Raw genomic sequence first — 18,152 nt, 5'->3', positions numbered from 1 at the left:
CTGTGTGAGTCTTCCTGTGTTCAAGGAAACTGGATTTTGTTCATTCTTTGTAAATAAACAATTATGCCAAAGAAATGCTTGGCGCCAACACTAATTTCTCTTGACCAAAACAACCCAGAGGATCTTGAATTTTGAGTAACCGCTCAAGTCAAAAAAGGGTACAAGTATGATAATGCTTTGGAACCAGAGTGACTGGAGAAAAGTAATGGAGTACTTGTGGCACCTTAGAAACTAACAAATTTATTTGAGCTTAAGCTTTCGTGAGCTACAGCTCACTTCATCGGATGCATGAAAAGTGAGTCAATGCAAGATAAATCATAGCAGTTACAGATGGAAGTGACCCATTAGATAATCTGGTCCATCTTTTGCAAATACAGAATGTTCCCCATGGTACATGGATTCCCTTCCTCAAGAAAGGAGAGTCCTTGTTGTCTAGTAATTACTCTTGCTGAGAGTGAGGAGACATTGGGTTCCATTCCCAACTCTGCCACTGTCCTGTTCCATGACTTTGAATAATTCACTTCATTTCTGTGTCTGTTTCCCCTCTCACCCTTTCCCCATCTTATTTGTTTGGATGATAAAATCTTGGGGCAGTGAATGTCTAAGTCTATATATAGTGCCTAACACAATGAGGCCAATAGCAGTAAAAAAATCCAGAATAACACAACTATTCGCAATGCAAAGGAGTTGAGGTCTGGGGAAAAGCAGCTGTACTTTGCAGCCAAATGGGAAAGCTCATAAAGGAGAGAGTGATTTTTTTGGAAGCAGTGAGCCAAGGTTATACCTCAGGATTGAAATGGCTTTAAAAATATTCAGTTACACATATCTCTCAAACAAGTAGAGAGCTATTAGTAATTATTTGTATTATAGCACTTAAGAACCATCTCTCTACACTTTCATTTGCTCTTTATACTGGCATCCCACAGAATATTGAATAAAGTTCAAGGACTTTTTCCTTATCTTTAAGGTGCTCTATTGTTTAGGCCCAGAATATTTAGAAGACCATCTAAAGCTCTGGGATGAGGACCATGGTCGACAACTTTGCTCTCTGGCAAAGCGGAACTCTACAATAAGGGTAAAGCTCATCTGTGTAGAAGACAGGCATTTCTCAGTGGCTAGTCTGAGATTGTAAAATGAACCTGCCTTCCCGGAACTAAGGATCATTACAAACCTCACCACCTTCTGCTCCAAGTGGAAGGTGTCTTCCTTGCCTTTTCTAATAGGATAGGAACATGTATATTTTTAAAAAAAGAAACCCAAACAAGACACTCCACTGCATACACTTCTCCCCCCGCCCGGGTAAGGGACTAGAGAACAAACACCACATGGCCGCTGTTGGCCATACTACTTAATGCACTACTGCAAGGTTCTCAGATACTGTGGCGATGAGTGTGTTCTAAGAACCTGTATAGAATAGCTATCGCTGGCCTGAGGAACTAAAGTGGAATCAAATATGCACAAGAGCCTGCTGACACAACACAGTTATTGGCTCATCTAGGTGCACAAACTTGTGTGGGTAGAATTTACCTATACAAGAGTCCAGAATGAGAGTAGCTATAATCAGATGAGCAAAAAGGCTGGAATAGGCAGATTCTTTTCTCGAGTTCAGGATTGATTGTTCTTACTGCCTGTAGTAGTTGCACTGAAGATAAAATATTTGCACCAGGTCGGAGGGTGCTAATTGGTGAAAATAAATCAGGCAAGGAATTTTCCTCTACCGATTGTAGAGAAGTTATAATAAAGGAAATTATTCAGGAATAAAACATTTACACAAATATTAATAATTCATAGCCTGATTCTCCTCTAACTTACCCCTGATTTATACCAGTTTAACTTCATTGGATGCAGTGGAGTTATTGGTGTATTTAAGAGAATCATACACCAAGTTTACTTCTCCGGGGGAGGCATTTGACATTTCATTGCCTGCTAGCATTGTCTGTCTTGAAGCAAATGTCACTTGAGACTTTTCTAATAAGGGACAAAAAAAATATTTGAGCACTCTTGTCATTTCAGATAAAATCAAGTGACTGAGGTCCCTTCCAACCCTGATATTCTATGATTCTATGACTGATTTCTGATAAGTCAAAATATCAGGTTTTTGGAGGTTTCTTCCCTTCCCTAATAATTATAATTGTTGACATGTATTGTTTGTGCAAGGAACTTTTGAGAGTCAGTTCTTTATGGAAAGCTATGTAAAATACTTTTGAGGTTATGAAATGGAAAGAAATGAAATGGTATGGGGAATGTCAAGATCAAGGTCAATAAGTACAAGGAATGTTTAATATTCTGGGGTTATTCCTTCAAAGAGACCTGCTCAGTGCATCTTTGAACTGGCCTTTGAGAGTTTAGGGCAGTCATTGAAAGATGAAGGCACCCTATACCATGCAGGATTGGACCCTTAGGAAATGGGCTGTTGTTACTAATGTGATACAGACATGCTCAGTTCATGTTTATGTGCCTCACTCTCATGTCTGAATACTTTGATATAAGAAGTTCCTGATAACTTAAGATACTACAGTAGGCATTTTAGCCAGATATTCTGGCTGGTGGATACAAAGTGGAGAAGTCTTAACCCAAAAGTTGTGTAGGAAGGTGTTTATTCACCCTTGGGTTATGTTGTCTTCTGCTGGGAGAATCCAAGTTGTGAAGTCCACAGGATAGGGGTCTCAGTGGTGCAAGCCACTTCCATCTCCCATGAGTGACATATGACTGACCAATGCAACTCCCAAAATAGCCAGAGCCAGTCAGGGAGGGCTGGCTGGACAGGTTAATGGGCTAGGGCAGGTGTAGGCAGTTATTTGGTGCATCCCATGAGCATCCTTGATGAGTGGGACTCCACTGTTTAAAGCTACCGTCTCATGGCTCAAAAGTTTGGAGTCCATGTCCCCAACTAAGAGTATATTGGAGAGAATTACATTATCTGGATGAGTGTGGAGAGAAAGCCCTCTAGAGTAGACTTATTTACCATTTAAATGTACGATTTGAAATTATTTAACACAAACTAGAAATTAGCATTTAGCAAAATGCAGGGTTCACAAAGGTTGTTCTAAAGTTGCAGAAGTTCCTGCTGCCATTTTATATAGCTGGTTACAAAGTATAGTGTATATGATCTTTTAATGTGTTGTGGTCCACCAGTAGATATATCTTCCATAATCTTTTTTGTTTCTATCAAATATTTCTCAACATCTCGAATATTATGCATTGCTTTTCTACAGTACTCTTAGTGACTGCTGCAGGAACTCTTAGTTAACTCAGCTGGAACATCTTGGCCTCTTGGAGGTCTTCTGTTACATTCCGAGTAAAAAATAACTGCCTACTTGTGTGGTATTTTGATTCCCTTCCTTCCCCTACCCTTTCTTGTTTAGGGTTGTTTTGCAGGCTAAATTTAAGACGGCTGTTGGGAATGATAAACCCAAGATGATTGTAAAAGATATTGTCTGTTGGCATGTGTACAACTGGGAGGATCAGAACAATGGAAGGTTAATGTTTTGGATAAGCTGGAAAACATTGTTTAAAGTAATTCACAATGTTCCTGTCGTTTAGGGTGGATAAAACAAACTGAAAATGTTTTTCCCCTGTTTATGCACATTTTTCAAGTGCCGCAGAAGCTGATGTAATACTGTGACTGATTCTGTGAAGGGGTTAAGTGTCTTCTGTGAAGTATTAAGTACCATCTTCCACAATCATATTGGAGGGACCATGGTCATGGAACTAAGGATTCAAAGTTTTCTGCATTATGTCTAGAGCTGTTCTATAAGAGACATTCACCCTTTAGTGTGTTGAGAACAGCTAATATGGAGGAGCTTCTGAATATTTATAAGAGACTTATTAAGCTAGTTCTCAGTGCAGTAGTTCACTGACTATACTCATTACTTCCCAATAAGTGCTGTGCTAGAAGATTGTTAGAGCTTATGATACACCGCTAGATTAAGTGTTCTTTTCCATCATTTTTTCTTTCATTAACGGTGTTAAGCAATGTTACTTATTCAGCAAGTTAAAATTACATTTCCACTTTTATTGCTGCTGTACTTCTAGTTTTGGCCTGGTTCCTAAGAAATCCATACCTTTTGGGAGCTGCAGTTTGGCAGACTAAACTTTTCTAACAAGGTTATAAATGATGACTGGAGGGCTTGTTTGCCTCTATTGCTGCTTGACTTGGTTTGTGTGACACAACAGGGCAGGACAAAGGAGGTCCAAAAACACATCTGACATATACCCCATATAATTTTAACACCAGAGACTTTGTGAGACAAAAGGCTAAATGCAAGTTTTATCAGCAGGTGATTGTAGCTGTGTAATTCACATACTGTTTGTTTTGTAAAGCAGAATCACACTAGCCTGTTCTAATAGACTTGTAACAGTGCTTTAACTGGGTGGGCCAGGTCCTGGTTAGACTGCTTAGTCTTTACTCACATGAAAGTTACTAGTGCTTCAGTACGAGCTAAGATTGTGCTATTTGGTTTCCTCACAGGATGGCTGGCCTAGTAGTACAGTAGGTCCAACTCCTCTGTGCCAGAACAGGTACTCCTATTTGGCCAACTAAGACAAAAGGGCAGTGGGGGGAGTGGTAAAGGTTTAGTGAAAGAGAAACTCAGTGAATCAGATCAGACTGAGTCAGCCAGGAGGCAACAGCTGCCAGAACCCTGAGACTGTGTGGTTCGTGGGAGAAGGTTGAAGGCAAGAGAGCAGCAAGAGGTTGATGGCCCTAAGCCAGGGCTGGAGGAGCAGCAAAGAAAGTTGCCTTCTGGCTCTAAACTGGAGAGGGCTGAAGGCAAGGGAGCAGTGGAGGAGTTTACCACTGATATGTCCAGGGCCGGAGAGCAGAACGCAGAGAAACAGAGAGAGGGCTAGGGGAATGAGGGCTGCTCTACCAGTAAAGATGATCTTCCAGCAGAGAGCCTGTGGGGGCTCTGGCTGTGAAGGACTGGGTTTTAAGAACTGTATACATGGATGGTGATATGGATTACATCTTAGGGCTTGTTAGAAACTATTTGCAGTATGTTTGGTAATAAAGTGGTCCCCAGGAAGGATTAAGCAAGAGAGTCTAGCATAGAGTTTGAGGTAACTGAAAGGGGAAATTGAGGCAGCCATGCTGCAGGAGGGCATCCTAGGTGGAGTCACCCAGTAATGGCCACTTGTCAGCAAAGTAAGGGACAATCAGTCATGCTTTATAAACAGAACCTAATATAAAGGGTTAATAAAAGTTATGAACTTCTTACAGGCATAAGTAGTATGTGTTACAGACAACTATAAGCACATCCTTGTAAGTGTTACAGGTGGTTATCTAACCATTCCTATAAGCAACCTGTTGATCTGCTGGACTTATAACAATCTATAATTGATCTTTATTAAACCATTTCACTCTTTTTAAACTGCTAGTAGGATCTTAATGTAAATTGTGACTAACTATTAATGTGCAAAAATCCACTTTGAATTTTTCTGGTTTTTTAATTCTGATTGGTTGATTATTTCTGGTTATGGCTATACTGAACCCACATGGTTATTTCCTGGGCGGGGAGACGGGGTGGGGGGGGAAGTTATGTGCATTTCACACACAATGAGAGAAGAGTCCAACCCATGTTAGGATAAGAACACAAGAATTACCATTCTGGATCAGACCCCTGGTTCATCTAGTCCAATATCTTACCTCTGAAAGTGGCCAAAACCAGATGCTTCTAAGGAAGATGCAAGAAGCGTCACAGCAGATGCGTCACAGCAGTCTTCCCCTTCCCCGCCCCACTTTGCGGGTCTCATCCTAACACCCAATAGTTTGAGACTACCTTAAACCCTGTAGCATGATGTTTAGTATCCCTTCCAAAATGTCTGGATAGTCTTGTTACACATAAGTCTCCAGATCATCTTTGAATCTTGCTGAATTCTTGGCCTCATTGTCACAGGCCATGCCTGAGTTCCATGGTTTATTTACACATTGTGTGAGGTTTTTTCCCCCCCTTTTGTCACTTTTGAACTTGCCATCTTTCACAGACTGTCCCTTTGTTCTTGTGTTAGGAGACGTACCATTTGCTATTTTATTTACACTTATGTTCCTTCATTCTTTTCCTTTCTAAAGTTAGCAATCCCTTCAGATGAAAGTGAATCAGGGCCAGCTGCCTCCTGTGCACCTGCTTGTAGTCAGACATCACTCTGTGGTGCACTGCTACCCATTTCTCCCCTCTTCAGGGCCCTTTAACTTAGCGTCCACAGGTAATTAAAACATTCCCCTCCTGGGGTTCCATTACTGAGTCCTTAAATTCCCGCCCCCCAGGCTTCAACCCAAGTTCATTCATTTTCTCCCTTTAGGTAGCGAGTTCCTAGACCTTCTACCAAGAACTAGGTCCCAGATCAAAACGTTTCAAGGCTTCACCTGGCTGGTGCTCAGCCCTCTGGCTTCAAGGCCCCCAAGCCCTCCTCCCAGTCAGGCTCTCTAGTAGATGCTGGTCCCAGTACTCCCAGTAGGTTTGCCATCCCTCCAGGATTGTCCTGGAGTCTCCAGGAATTAAAGATTTTGATGAAACTGTCCAACCAAAACTGGCAACCCTAACTCCCAGACTTTACTTGGCTGAAGCTCAGACTTCTGGTTCTGCTTCCAGGCCTAAACCCTTCTCTCAATCAGTGTCTATCTGAAGCCTCTTGCCCTCTTGGGGCCTTCCCTGTAGAAGCCTTTCACACAATCTGTAGTCTCTGTATGATTCCCTGGGCATCTCCTTTTCATTGCAGCCTCCTGCTGCTCTCTATGCAGTGGAGTCACCCTGACCTCTCCCAAGTGTGGCTCATTCTGTAATCAGGGTTGACTAGCTCTAGCCCTTTAAGAGTGAGCCACCCTGTTACAGAGAGGTTTTCAATGCACTGTTAGAAGTCATAAGCAGATATGAAATACCCATCGCAGTGAGAGGCCTTGCATTCTTTGCATCTTATGCCAGCCATGTTGCAAGGTTTATGCTACAGATTAAATACCTGGAAGGTATCAGTCTTTCTCGGCTGCCATCTAATACTGTCTGCGAAGTGGAAAGTTTCTAGGCCAAACCAAGCACTTGGATGTCGTCCCCCCCCTCCTCAGACTGTTACATTTTCTCCCTTTTTATTTACTTGCACTCTGCAACACTCCGCTTAATTCTAGACATAATTTCAGGACTCAAGAAACTATAGCCAGCAACTCAGGGTCACTCTATCTCTGCATGAGGGCAAACCTCTTCTTGGTTTGTATTGATTCTCAGACAAATATTATAGTCAGTTATTTGAAATTGAAGATTGAATTTCTTCTGGTTGGAAAAGGTCATTTCTGATTGGTATGAGAACATTCATTTACTCATAATCTTTGAATAGACTAAACACTGCATATACCATATGTGCTGACAAAACAAGTTTAACTGGAGGGAGGCACATTTGGTCATTTGAAGCTACAGTTGGCACTACGAAAAGCTTATCCTTGTTTGCATTAGAGATTCCCCCCCAAACTGCACACTGATTCCAACAGTGATGAGTGGCATCAGCAAAACAAGTAGTGAAGACTTGCCCTACTAACGAAATGAGAGCCCATATATAACTAACATTAAAGCTATCTTGGCATTTTGTGGAATAATTGAATTTCCCTAACACAAGTTTCCTTATGTGTGTGTCTCTCCAATCGGTGAGGAATGGACTAAGGTCTTGGGTATAAAGGGCCCCAGGCTACCCCATACATGGGTGGAAGAGTGAGCCCACTAAAAGGGCACAAGTTATTGTCCAAAAGAACCGCAATAACTCTTAAATACAGACTGGTAAGGCCAGAACTGCAAGGCTGGTGAACATATTCCATTCCAAAATGGACATTTCAAAGCTGTCCCAATCCTAAGTAAACAAGGGCTAGAGCAGCAGGAGCCGCCGCTGCCACTGGGGAGTTTGGCCTGCTCCTTCCCTGCTGCACACAGGGAACCTTTAAGGATTCAGATTCTAGGAACACATGAAAGAAGTGTCTGTGTGGGGAAATTACAAGTGACCCCCCTCCTCCTCCTTTCTCAACCCAAACATTGGGGATGCCTGCACAGTAGGGAGCAAATGGACAGTATTCTGGCCTCTTTAGCATGCTATGCTGCAGAGAGTAAGGGATTTCCAGCCATACATTGTTCTAGGAGCTGTATTCTTGTAATAAGAGGATGATGGGGACACCTTGAAAATAGTCTGGAAAAGCCATGATTATGTTTACTATGAATTTCTCACTGAAATAAATTCCTCCCCTCTGTGATGAGATTTATGCAGAATATCAAGGAAGGACCTGCTGTGGTTTTCATGTGAAGAGTAACTGTTTATAGGCAGTGTTGTTGGCTTTTATGGGGTGGTTTTTTTTTTTTTTTAAAGTTCCAGCTCCTGGAGACATGAGAATTTAACCTTTCATTTAAAAAGTTTCTAGCCTCCATGTTTGCAGAGAAAAGTTGGAAAATGGGACTCCAAAAGGCTCCAAACCAGAAAAGAGAGACCAAAAATGTAGTTTTTAAATTCATGGTTTTTAAGCTAGTCATGTTTTTTGGGGTCCTGACTCGTGATTTTTAAACACTTGGGGTTGGCAGTTTTTACATATAGGGTCACATTATGGCAGGTCCACTGCTAGATGGAAGGGTTGGTGCAAGCAGCACACTTCTCCTTCCAGCACTCCCTTGGAGGAGTGCAGGGTGAGAGAAAGCTTGCCAGCACTGCCAGAATCTTTCCACATGCGTTTTTTGAACTCCATGGAAATCAGAGGGAGTTGAGAGTTTCAAATCCTTGTAAACACACCACACTGGTAGGGTTGCCAGGCATCCATTTTTTGACCGGAACACCCAGTTGAAAAGGGACCCTGGCAGCTCTGGTCGGCACTGCCGTCAGGGCTCTTAAAAGTCTGGGCGGCGGCACAGCAGGGGCCCGGGGCTAAAGCAGGCTCCCTGCCTGCCCTAGCTCTGCATGGTTCCCAGAAGCGGCAGCCAGGTCCTTGCAGCCACTAGGCGCGTGGGTGGCCAGGGATGCTCCGTGTGCTGTCCCTGCCCCTAGTGCCAGCTCCGCAGCTCCCATTGGCCGGAAACTGCGACTAATGGGAACTGCGGGGGCAGCACCTGCAGGCGTGAGGGCAGCATGCGGAGCCTCCCTGGCCGCCCATGTGTCGGGAGCCGCGGTAAGTGCTGCCAGGACCCCGAACCCTCTCGCAAACCCCAACCCACTGCCCCAGCATGGAGTGCCCTCCCGCACCCAAACTCTGGAGCCTTCAGCCCCCAAATCCCCTGCCCCGGCCCCCTCCTGCACTCCAAATCCCTCATCTCCAGCCCCAACCCAGAGCCTGCACCCCCAGCTGGAGTCCTCATCCCCCTACCGCACCCCAACCTCCTGCCCCAGGCTGGTGAGAGTGAGTGATGGAGGGAGGGGGGATGGAGCGAGCAGGGACGGAGCCTTGGAGAAGAGGTGGGGATAAGGCTGGGATGTTTGGTTTTGTGCGATTAGAAAGTTGGCAACCCTATACACAGGTAAGAGTCTCATTGTCTGCAGTAGGAGTTTTTGCTTGTAGTATCAGGGCCCACAATAAGAATATTAGAATTTAAGATTTTGGTCCAGTTTGATTGAGTTCTCTTATCTTACTATTGGAGACATGAATTAAGATGGGTTCAGTCAACATTTATTCTTTTTTGATCAGATTCTTAATGGTGAATGTTGTGTAGGCTACACATGGCATTGTTTTTTTTAAAAATGAGAACTGTGAGAACATCTTAAAAGTGGACCATGCAATATGGCCCTCGTTTTGTATTTTCTAATATTTTAATTAACATTAATAAACATTTTTAAACTTTAGCAGGTTCCTACCTGTAACATTGCCCCACCGAAGTCTTTGTTTTTAGTCCTATCTCTGATTTTTTTCACTCTTTACTTTTACCTTTGGCTAAAAGAAGTGCAGTGTATGTATGTTTTATTTGTGGAAACTTTGCTAATGGGGAATAAGATGTTCTAAACTAAGTAATGCCAGAATTCTGCCCCTGACCTCCAGGTTGAATTGCTCAGCAGATGAAGTCTGAATTGCTAATAGAAATGATACTTTGGGAGAACATTGTTGCCCAAGGTTGGGTTTGTACAGATTCAACACATTTCTCTGACTACCAGCTCCCTTCAGTGCTGCTTCTGGAACACAGTGACCCTATTAAACCACTTTCATTTTGTGACAAATATATTTTCTGTGTAGGTGTTTAACTTGCCAGTATGTTTCTTCCATTTGTAATGGGATTTTTCCTTAGTACTCCTTTTGCTAAACATGATGTGGGACTAAATGGCGCTTACTTATCAGAGCTGATGTAGATAAACAAAGCATCCTGTTTACTAATTACATCAAATAAACCTGCATCAAATGACTTCCCGTAGTTATTGGAAGTTTCTATATTAAGACATGATGTTGCCCTGTACTTATAAATTACCAAACCAGGCAGAAAATTTACAAGGGAAGATAGACACATCCTGAGACACTCAAATACTGTATGGTAGCGAAATTCTGACTGGCCTTTGACAATTGGAAAAAAACAGATCATATGTGGCTTGTAACTGATAATTGGATTTTTTTCCAAAATACATGTGTTATGAAATTAAAGTTCTAACCAGTGTTGTATAAGATAGAAGAGAAAGTGGAGGGCTTTTTTTGTTAGCAGTATAGAGATACATTAACGGTGCAAAACTTAGAGCACCAAGACTGAATTTTTCTGCTTATGCTGATCAAGTACAATTAAAACATATATTATTTGGTCTAGGTAATACTTAGCCCTGCCATGAGTACAGGGAACTGGACTAGATCTCTTGAGGTCCCTTCCAGTCCTACGATTCTATGATTTGAATGCATAATGTTGCTTTAAAATTAAGTTAAGAATTTTTCTACCTTTTCTATGTGTGCAATGACAACATATGTAAAGACCACTGGAGATATATTTGGGAGTGTATTCACTCCTTTTCTATTTTTTCATCCTCTGTCAGATTGATTAAAAGTTTTTTAAGACAAATTTCAAAAACTTGTCAGATTTATTAGTGTTGGTCAAGAGTTCTCTGGCACTGACATCCAAGACCCCTGCTTTTTTATATATATAATTATGCTATAGAATTCAGGGATGAAGAGTGATCTTTTTTAGATCAATGTCTTACAAGATCAGAGTAAAATCCATCCCCTTTTCTATCTAGCACAAGCCACAGTCTGCCAAGATGCTTTTTATTTGTTTTCTGGATTGTTTGTATTATTGTTCCACCTGTTTTGGAAGAAGAATTTCAGAAACTTTGATAGGTAGATTAGAGAAGTTGTCTTGTAGCTTCGTAAGTATGTGTAATGCGAGGACATACAATTTTGTTACTTCCTGCAGCTAAAGGCACCACACTAGATTACGTTCACACTGGTGCTAAAAATCACAGAAAGGGGACAAAGCACCTTCCTTAGCATATCTGGAGTTTTATTTATGTATGTGATTCAAGAAAAATTTCTTGATGGCTGTATTCTGGTAGTTTTAATCCATTATGTGGTTAATGTAATCTACCACTGGGCACTGTTGTTTTTGCTCCTGGTATATTTTCCAGTCTCACTTTAGACATCCTCAGTCCTGTGGTAAATTATCCTTAATGGATTGGATTAACTAATACAATTAAACAAGATATTTCTTCTGAATATTAATTCCAGCCAGACTAATAATAGAATCATAGAAATATAAGCATGGAAGGGACCTTGATAGATCATCTAGTGCAGGCCCCTGCACTGAGGCAGGACTAAGTATTCTCTCCATCTCTGACAGATGTACATGGAACCACTGGTTCTTACAGGAGAAATGCCAAAGTTGTGTATTTTTGTAGGCAAGGTTACTTATTTGTTTCTAATACAGGGCTATTTTAGCATGTGTTATATGGCACTGGATTTTGGTTTTTAAGACGACATGATTAGTGTACCTGTAACAATAGTAATAATTAAACAGGCCACCATGTGTTAGGTCACTGATTTCAAGCACAGGCCTACCATTCTCCAAAATATATTTTAAAAAAAGAATAGGAGAGGAGTCTGTTATACTGTATCTTGCATTATATTTTTAATGCATTGTGATTTTTTTGAATTTTGTTGTAAAGAGGTTTCAGCAGAAGCCTACTCAGTTGCCTAGCAGCATCTGAACCAAATGGGAAATGCCTTCTGTGACTTTGCCTTGTCATAAGCAGTGACTCTGAAGATCACTGAAAGTCATATCATTGCAGCTTTACTCCCTGGGTACAACACTGCATTTTTAAAAACCATATTAGGTTGAGAAGCTGTATGTTGGCACTCAGCTCCATACAATAGTACTTCCAGTCTTGGCACAATTTCTGGAACAATGGTCTCTCTGCTTCTTGTGTTTTTCAGGGACATCCACATGCTTATTAAGTTTTGCTTTGCGAACGGCGGAAGAAGGTTGTCAAATTGGCTGAAAGAACGGTAAGAGCTGTCAGTTTTCAAAGATACAAGGATGTTTTTCTGTTATTAACACAAATTTTCACAGCTGTGGAATCTAGATTCAAAAACTGCTGCTTCCCTCTCTCTCCTACCCCTTGCTGTTGCAGACTGTCTGACAATTGTCATTCTTTGCCTCACAAGAAAAGCAATGAAAGACTAAATTCATTTTCTGGAAATAATCTATAGTGGCCTTTCCGTCAAACAACAGGACTATTGAATTGAGTGTATTTGTAAATTTAAGATATGCAAGAATTTGAATCAGTTTATTTGGCACAGCAAAAAAAAAAAAAAAAACCTATGGAAAAACAAATGCCAGGCTAATCAAAATGTTGGTTAATTAACAGACTATTGTAACAACAACAATAAAGCCTTCAAAACTTTATAAATGGATCCTTTTAAAGTGTTTCTGCTGGCAACCCACTTCTAGATAAGAGGTAAACTGGTTTCCTGCCTCTTCATCAAGGCTATAATATTATTTGACCTCAAAAAACTGCAGTTCTGTGTCCAGTTGTAATGGTACTGGCTGTGTATGACTATGCCCTCACAAGGCAAAGGTCCTTACCACTACTGCCAGCTAGGGGAAATCTTTAGCTCAAGTGGTAGGGACCTATGTTTTTGAAGTAAAAGGATCAAGCTTTAATAATTTCTCTGTAGGTGTCATTTACCTAGTATTTGTATTTTTCTGCAGTACATGGATGTTACACAGGTATCATGATGGCAGTTACCTACTTGTGAGGTAGCATTTATGGTTTCTTGCAGTACTTGACCCTCAGGCTGCTTATCTAGTGTTCAATGAATAGTTCTCACTAGAACAGTGCAGGCAGAAGAGCTGAAGACCAAACATTTCACTTTGATTACCTTAATTTTAGGGAACCATTCCTGGGGTAGCTAACCCTACCCTGCCACCAGACAGAAGTTTTCTGATGCTAGGTAAAGCAATTAACAACTAGTCCTTTGGAATAAAGTAGGTACATGTCATGCTTTAGGTGTAATTTAAAAGACTAGTCTTAAGTATGACTAAAGACAGAAGGCAGCTATGCTTACAAAATGAGAAAATTAGTCACACAAATCCAAAGTTTTTAAACCGTTCAGTTTTCCAATGTTTCTGAAGTGTTCTCTTGGTAACATTATCTTCAGAATAATCAGATTATTGGATAAAGAGGAAATACTATTAATATGGGAGGATGGAAGCAAGGCTAAGAGTTATGACTTCTTAACATGATAAGTAATATATAGGAGGCAGGTGATGGTCCTACATGAGTTTGCTAATACATAGAGCTTTTAGAAAGCTACTAGAAAATAGAAGTGTGGCAGGAACTGGATAGAGATCTCCCCTATCAAACCTCTTCATTTGTTCAGAATTATGGCAAAACAGCAGACAGTATAGCCATTGGCATAAAAATTAGATACTGTCGGTATGGGCATGAATAAGCAACCAATTATTCCTTTAGTGAGTATTTGTGAAGAAAAGGGGGAATCTCCAACTTTTAAAACATTGCTGCTGCATTGCATTGGAAAGGGCTTACCAGTGTTACAGCCTAGTGATTAGGTTTCTGGCTACAATTCTCCCCCATCTCTAGTGTCCCCTGCTAGTGGTCACTCCAGCGAAGTGGCAATCTCTCTTTTAGCAGATAGTAATTCAGCCCTCCAGTCAGATCATCATTGAAGTCTGCCCCTTTTCGGGGCCACAGAGTCCAACAAAGTATAGAAGTCCAGCATTCCCTCAAAAAGGAGAGTCTGTCCTAACCAGGGCCCCTCAAAGACCTCACACCCTTACTTCAGGGCTTATGATGACTTTATCCTCCTTATCTCCAGAAGGTGTGTGTTTATACTGCCCTCATGGCTGGCTGGTAGGGGAGCCCAGGCCCTTCTTCTCTACCAAGCTCCGACCCAGGGCCCTGCAAAATAGCATTAAGATCAAGTACCCAGGAATGTTTGGAGGCTGCCTCCCTAGACCACTTCCTACTATTTCCCTTCCCAATCCAGGACATGGTCACAGTCTCACCAACGTTCCAAGACAAGATAGTGTGAAGCATTCCTTAATCCTTAAGGACAAGCTTTTTCAGCACCTAGGATAGCTGCTGCTACTTGCACACCCCTCCACCACAGTCTCCCACTATACCAGTGTTTCTCAACGAATTTACCATTGTGGGCCGCGTATGTAGCTCTGTATGTGTTATGTGGGCTGCATCCGCACAGTATATATATAGTATCTGTATGGCCCTGGGAATCTTACATGGGCTGCAGCTGGGTGCTGGTTGGGTCGCAAGTGGCTCGCAGGTTGAGAACCACTGCACTATACCCGACTGAGGAGCTATCTTCACCAGGGCTATCTGGCTCTGTTTTAACTCCTCCTCCAGATAGAGCAAGCTTTGCAGCTGCAGTGGAGCAGGGCTGGTTGAGTCCAGAACAGCTTCTTAACCCCTTCTATCTGAGTGTAATGTTTATATACCTCATCACAGGCAGTAATTGTCATTACAAAAGTTATTTTTTATAGAGTTTGTGACTAAAACTGATTTCCTTGTTTCAGGAATTAGATGTGCTCTTTTCTCATTTTAAAGAAGGCGTCACCTTACATCAGGACAACCATACATTTTCTGAATGATGGCGCTTTCAGTTGATTGCTTATCAGACCTGGGAGTATGTTGGCTAGTTTCTCTACAGAGCATAGCCTGCTTGTTCAGACAGCTTACTTCTAAAATATTTTTAGGATTATTTTAATTGATCATTGATTGGTGGATAGTGATCTTAACATTTTATTGAATTTTCCACAAGCCGTAGAGAACTTGATGGAAAATCTTAAAAGCGAGAACCATTTTGGACCTGCTCATACTCCCATCAAACTCAGTGGTTTAATTTCCATTGCTTTCCGTAGGAGCAGTACCAGTCCTATAAGTGTAGAAATTGTGCCATTTCTTTCAAGCACAATTATAATCCTGTGCTACAGCTAGACTCCCACAAGAAGCTGTGTAACCATCTATACAGTTGGTATGAAGAAAGGAGTTTGCTTTCATACACTATGTTTGGGTATGGGTAGGGATTTTTAGGTGCTTCTGCCCAGGGCCGGCTCTAGGCACCAGCTAAACAAGCTGGTGCCTTGGGCGGTGCTGCTGAAGGGGCGGCACTCCGGCTGTTCTTGGGGTGGCGCTCCAGTAGCCCCGGCGGCAATTCGGCGGCAGCCCCTCTTCATTGTTTCCCACGGCGGCAATTCAGCGGTGACTCTTTTGACTTGGGTCTCACCATCGGCGGCAATTCGGCAGGTTTTTTTTTTACTGCTTGGGGCGGCAAAAAACGTAGAGCTGGCCCTGTTTCTGCCAGGCCATCCATATTGTCCTCTTGTCCCTTTAACTCCAAAACACATTGTACCATTAGCAGACCAAGGTTAGAGAATTTTTTTTTCAAGTGTTCAGGCTGTTTTCCATTTCCTCTACTGCATATGGGGCCTGATCCTTAGAGGTGCTAAGAACCCTCTTTAGATAGACTTCAGAGAAATTTGCAGGTGCTGAGCACTTGTTGGGATCAGGTATATAGTGAACATTAATGGCTAAATTCTGCAGCCCCAGACATCACTGGTCACATCCTCAGGGATTCAGGAGAGAGCTTCAGAACCACTCTACACATCTCAGTACTGTGCTAAAATTAAAAGGAGGAATTCAATTTTAACTGTAGGTTTTGAGTTTTCTAAAATTGCATATTATTTCAGCTCTGCAATCTTTCAAGCCAATATTATGAAAACAATAATTTCATATGTCCTAACCTCATTCTTGCATAGACAGTTATTTTCCAAAAGTGTGCACTTTTCGGCAGGCAAGAATATATTGACTATATAGTAATAACTTCCATTAAATATTTAAGAAGGAAAGGTGCCATTACAAGTAACAATTGACTAGACATCTCCTGCCAGTGTTCATCCTGGAATGGTCTTTGAAAGAATAAACATGGATGCTTCCTCAAGAGTTCAAAATATATAGGTCTGTCAGATGAAATAAAAATATAAGCTGAACTGGGTAAAGAAGAATTTCTTTTTTCTTTTCTGAATCCTTTGTGTGTTGCTTAGCTGCTTGTAGTCAAAGCTAGTCTTTGCTTTGATGATTAAAACTAGAATCTGAACTATGGTAAAGTGTTTGATATCAAACACTTGATCTCAAATCTGGGAGTTTTAATGGCCAAATTCTGGCCTCTGGCATGTGGATACAGCTCCTGTTGATTTCACTGAATGCAAGTTTGGCCTAATCCTACACCCACTGAAGCCAACTGAAGCAAAATTGGGACCATAGTTGTGTGGTTTCAGAGATCAATTTGTATGACCTGTAAAAGCAACCCCACACTTTTCTGGCAAATACATAATGGGCTGGTTCTGGCACTATGTATTCTAATAGGTTGATAATATATAAAATTTTACCAATATTTGGAGGAAGAAAGTCTTCCACATTGCCTGACTTCAGGTATTCTGATGCATCCTCTGAATATGTGCTTTTCATGGTAAATGTGTTTATAACCATGTTTGTCCACATAAGCCAGTTTATTGGTTCTTCTATCTCATCTTTCATTAACTTATGACCATGCATTTTGGCTTTCATCACTGCCAACTTTTTCTGGAGACCCAGGAACTGAGAGTTAATCTTCCTGAAATGATAGATTCTTCTAGATTATGCAACCTCTAATTAATGTGCTCAATAAATTGAGCTGATTATCTCATTTTCTCAAAATTTTCCTAATTTGTAAGTCTGTTCTGGAAGACTGGGAACAAAGCCTTGATATGTCAAATTGGGTTTCAGAATCTTAATTTCACAGGTGTAATTCCCAAAGATAGCTCCCTAGTCTATAAATGTTTGCACTATTCAGCAAATTGGAGCCAAGTATTTTTAAAGAAACTTCTTTCCTTGAGTCTATGCCATGTGTATAATTAAGTAGCGGCTCTTCTTGTGCAGCTGCCAGAAACTTTTAAACAATTAAGAAGGGCTAGTTCATTTGATATGAAGTTTTAGTTATCCAGAACTTAGTGTTTTCAGGTTGTCTCTGCATGACGTTACCTGAAATCCAGGGGTATGTCTACACTACGAAATTAGGTCGATTTTATAGAAGTCGATCTTTAGAAATCGATTTTATATAGTCGATTATGTATGTCCCCACTAAGTGCATTAAGTCAACGGAGTGCATCCTCAATACCGTGGCTAGCATCGACTCATGGAGTGGTGCACTGTGGGTAGCTATCCCACAGTTCCTGCAGTCTCCGCTGTCCATTGGAATTCTGGGTTAAGCTCCCAATGCCTGATGAGGCAAAAACATTGTTGTGGGTGGTTTCGGGTACATGTCGTCAGTCTCCCATACCTCCCTCCCTCTGTGAAAGCAATGGCAGACAATTGTTTCATGCCCTTTAGGTCGACGGAATAGGGTTGGTTGTGTAGATGCATTTGTTTTAAAATCCACTAATGTGGCTAAATTTGACCAGGTGTAGACTGGGGCCAAGTCTCCTGGATTCCTATGTGGGATTTTGTGCCTGGGGCTTTTACATCTACATGATTATCTTCTTGCTGTGGTTACACAAGTGATCAAAATTTCCTTACAAATCCAGATTCTGCCTCCAGTATCATGTATGCAATTCTAGTGCTTTCAGTGAAGGCTGAATGGGTGTAGATGTGGGCAGAGTTTGGACAATAGTTCTCTTCCTACAAAAAGTGATGGTCTCATTTCGGTCAGTTTATTTCTGCAGAAGCAG

At 41.5% G+C, this 18,152-nt stretch overlaps 1 protein-coding gene across 2 annotated transcripts in view; it reads left to right on the top strand.

The window, feature by feature from the left end:
* The window catches only part of ARVCF (ARVCF delta catenin family member), a 449,123-nt gene that overhangs the window by 16,724 nt on the left and 414,247 nt on the right, over nucleotides 1–18,152 (top strand). For both annotated transcript variants that reach the window (XM_084649105.1, XM_084649104.1), the window contains exon 2: nucleotides 12,344–12,415. The gene's annotated coding sequence lies outside the window, so the exon portion shown is untranslated. The remainder of the gene's footprint in view (nucleotides 1–12,343; nucleotides 12,416–18,152) is intronic.

Source organism: Lepidochelys olivacea, assembly GCF_965140295.1.
Source record: "Lepidochelys olivacea isolate rLepOli2 genome assembly, chromosome: 15".
Taxonomy (NCBI): Eukaryota; Metazoa; Chordata; order Testudines; family Cheloniidae; genus Lepidochelys; species Lepidochelys olivacea.
The sequence above is the reverse complement of the archived record's forward strand: the minus strand, read 5'-3'. Positions and strand labels throughout refer to the sequence as shown.